Here is a 4,313-nt window from a genome sequence, read left to right as displayed (position 1 = left end):
CCCTTTCCTCCCCAAGTTGGTACTGGTCAGAGTGTTTTGTCACAGCAATGAAAAACAAACTAAGACACTGCCATTGGCTAGAACCTAAGCAAAAAGACTACTTCCTGTCTCTAATGAATTTTCTTCCCCTGAGAGAACTGTGTGACACTATTCCTGGGAAGATGTGAACAAATGTCTACTCATTCTAGATAGGGAAACAACAACAGATCAAAGTAAGGATACCACCAAAATCAGACTTGGTGAACCAATGAGTTTCATCCAGGTTACCTACAAGAGTAGAAATGATGCAAAAATAGCTGCATCACCAACATCCTTCCTCAGTATGGATGATAGCTCATGGGAGCCGGAAACCTGGAGTGCACTGCACAACCTGCAGGTAGCCTGACAGGCTGAAGAGTGTCTCTTCTGGATGGATCAGATAGTCTGGGCTTCTTCCAGGGCTGATCCTGCCTGGTCTCTCTCTGCCTCTTGTAGGCAGTTTGGCTAGTTGTTGCTAATTCCAGGTGGCTTGGCTGATCTGAGCCTCTTCTAGGTGGCTCAGGTTATCTGAAAGTCCTTAAGCATTTGTTTTGTCTTGAGTCTCTCTCAGCAGTCCTTGGGGCTTAAATAAATAAGCTTGGGCTTGGGGAACTGGTGACTCTCCCTGTTTTAGGGACTTCCTGAAGCTTTTAAGCTGTTTACTTTCTGAACGTAACAAGCTGCAGTGGTACTTGCTATGAAGACCATGTTGGCCTTGATCTCACAGAGCTCTGCCTGCCTCTGCCTCCCAAGTGCTGGGACTAAAGGCATATGCCACCACACTAATTTTTTTTTTTTCCTGCATGTTTTTATGTTTGTCTTCATATTCTTTTTGTGTGCTTTTGTTACCGTTCCTGGTTGTGGTGGTTTGAATGAAATCATCCCCCATAGGCTCCAAGTATTTGGACATTTTGTCCCCAGATGATGGCGCTGTTTAGGGAGGTCTTAGAAGGTGTGACTATCCTGGAGGAAGCACGTCACTGGGGGTGGGCTTAGAGAGTTGTTAAGCCTTGCCAGATCTCCAATTGCTCTCTTGCTTCCTGTGCCTGCTTGAAGATGTGAGAGCTTAGCTTCTGCTGCTCCTGTTCCAGCCACCTCCAGTCACCATGCCTCTCCACCATGATGAGTTGTAATTCCCCTGGAACCGTAAGCTCAAATAAACTCTTCCTTTTATAAGTTGCTTTGGTCAGTGTTTCTATCACAGCAACAGAAAAGTGACTAATACACTGGTGTTAGGAAATCTGTGATGTTCTCTGTAGCTCGACGATCTTATTTTCTTTCCTCTGCTGTTCCTCCCTATTCTCCTATTTCTAACTTTCTATTCAGTAATTTTAAACTGACGTTTTTCTACTATATATTCTATTACTTGCTTAAGTTCTCAATTCTTAATTTAAAACAGCTGATGAATAGGTGATGTCATTGTTCTCTGCTTCCATAAACTAAGTTCATTTCACATGTGGAACCACACCTGAATGTTGTCCTAACAACAATAAGGGGAAAGAAAAATTCCCCTCACCCAATGTACAAATACCTCTACCTATGGGACTTCATTATAAATACCATAAAGTTCCATGATTTGCCTCCTCTGCCTATATTTTTTATCTGAGTTGAATTCAATCCTGTGTCTAATTCAGCCAGCCATCAGTTGAACATGGAAGAATGGAGACCTAACTTCACGGCTAGAATTCCAGGCATTTTACATATCCTTCAACCATAATTGAGGCAGCATCTGAAAGGACCGGTTCCTGAAATGGTCAGATCTATAGTCAGCATGGACTACAGGCTGTAGCACCACATCGGTGTCTGTGAATGGTTTGAAAGCAGAAGAAACTGAAAATTCTTTGGTTAGACAGATGATCATCTCTGTCTTTCTGAGGTACAGATAGCATTCCCCAGAGAAATTTCAGTTATCCACAGTTAGTTTTGAGGTTCCTACATTCTGTAAATTCATACATACTATAGTTCTCACTTAGAACGTAATTCTTAGAATTTTATGAAACCACCAGATCCAAATTTAACATTTTCACCAGGTGAAAATGTTACAGAGTTTGAAACCACTGGGAAAGGACCACCAGACCCAATTCAAATTTTAATTGGTCAAATTTATTAGGGCTATAGCCAGCTGTGATCCCCTAGTCAGATTCAGGACTCACAGCCCCAAGGGGAGGGAGAAACTAACTTATAAAGGCAAAAACCACAAAGACCTTGACAGTAAGGCACTCTGAGTACTATTGTTATTTAGGCTTTTTGGCTAGGCAAGAAGCACAGCTGCGGTGTCTGGGAGGTGACCAAGGTCAGCTACTCCAAAGAAAGCGCTCTTCTAAGGGGAAGCAACTAAGTTCAAGAGCTTAACCTTGAGGCTGGCTGTTTTTCTAGCCTTTGAAATTTAGAGTGGCTGCTTTACACAGAGTGAAGAAAATGGAGTTACTTTGGCTATTACAATTTGGGGGACTCCATTTGGGGCCATCACAAAAATACTAACTCAATGAAAGTTAAGGAATTTATTAATGGAAAGGTCAGAAAGATTCTTTCAAGAATTATTTCACACTTCGTGATAATCTTGCAGAACTATATAAAAAAAAGACATTTCAGTAATAGTCACACTGGGAAACAAACACATCACTGCAGGAAAATAGTTTGAAAAGACTTGCACTCCACAAAATAGTGAGCAGATTAACTTGCTGCCTGGAAACCAGTCAAATTAAAGGGTGCCACCCCCCTACCCTCTTGGCCGAGCATCATTCCTGGGCATTTACCTGAATCCTCTCTTAGCCGTGAGAGGAATGCTCTAATAAGCGTCTTTGGATGGGGCTGAGCAGCAGAGGAGTAAATGATCACTAGCCTGTTTCTTAGGGCTGTTGACTGCTTAGTTGAGTGGGGCACAAAGTTTGAGGTGGTGCCGTCGAGATGCTGAAGGCTGTCCCCAATGTTCTCTCATGTCTCTGCCCTTTCTCATAGTGACAGAGGTTCTTTGGTCTTTATTCTAGATATAGTATATCCATTTTCCCAACAGTTCAAATATTTTCTCTTTATTTTCTATGGACAAGGTTGACTTTGTAGCCAGTTGAGCAATGGGATTTTGGCTTTGTCTTAGCTTTAAAGCATTTGTCTTTAGCTTTAAAAGATTTCTTTTCTGCATCTATGAAATGGGCTTTGTAACAGGATTAAAGGTGACAACACATATCTAGTGCCTGGGAAACATAGGGAGTATATAATCAGTGTGGCCAGAGGGAAGGGAACAGAGGGAGCTCTGCTTGCACTCCACCTCACTCCAGGGAGTCTCACTCCACATATTCAGCTTCCAGGGCCCCTGACTGACTGACTGACTGACTGGAAGGAAAGTGGATGATACTAGAGGCTTTGTTCTTCCTGTGGGTGCCACAGCCCCCATGCTTGCTGTTAAGTCCTGCAAACTGGTTTCTCCTGTTAATGGGTATCCTTGTAAGGCTACAGAGTACACCCCATATGCCTTCTGAGGAGGAACATCATCAGCTAGTTGAAAATGAGTGTTGGCATCAAAGATTGTGTTTGAATCCTGGCTCTATTCTCCCCCCCCCCCATTATTTGTAAAAGCCTGAGCAACAGTCCCAGTTTACCTCAACTGTAAAACTGGGATAATGTTAGTTTTCATCTCAGAAAGTTTAATGAGGCATTAACTATGGTTATTAGGGGATTTTTCTGGGTCTAGTGTCCTTGTGATGTTCTTTAAAAAGCACCCATAAATCAGAGGAGCTGCAATGCCTGGCGGACCCTGGTCACGGTGCTGACTGGGTTCAGGAGTACCAAGGGGCAATGTCCTATGCGTCTGTGTCTGGACTGTTCAGCACCAACAGTGCACGGGAGTCCTCCAAGAACTGAGGTTTTTCAGATGGCCTGTGACAGGAGTCTAGGACAGACACAGAAAATGGATATCACACATCCCTCCATGAGAAAAATGCTCAATCAAGGGTGAGGCATGGAATAGGGACCATGACAGAAAAGAATAAAACACATAGTGTGCAACGGTTACATGTCCATATTCAGGAAGTGAAGGGCTTTCTGGCCACACCCAAGACTTGTAAGAAGCTAAGGGACACACTAAGGCACACACTCTCTAAGGGATGGGGCTGCAAAGTGATCCACAAAGTGAGGCCCAAACACAGACCTAAGGAAAAAGAAGTGTAAGCTATTACATTTTCATGGGTTTGAGGCCAGGCAGATTTGACTATCTTTGTCTACACAGGAACAGGATACATACATAGCTGGAGAAGGGAGGCACCGACAGGATGAACGATTTCAGTCTCAAATATGGGCTC

This window comes from Nannospalax galili, unplaced genomic scaffold (assembly GCF_000622305.1).
Source record: "Nannospalax galili isolate Female #2095 unplaced genomic scaffold, S.galili_v1.0 scaffold324, whole genome shotgun sequence".
Lineage (NCBI taxonomy): Eukaryota > Metazoa > Chordata > Mammalia > Rodentia > Spalacidae > Nannospalax > Nannospalax galili.
This window is presented reverse-complemented; position numbering follows the sequence as displayed.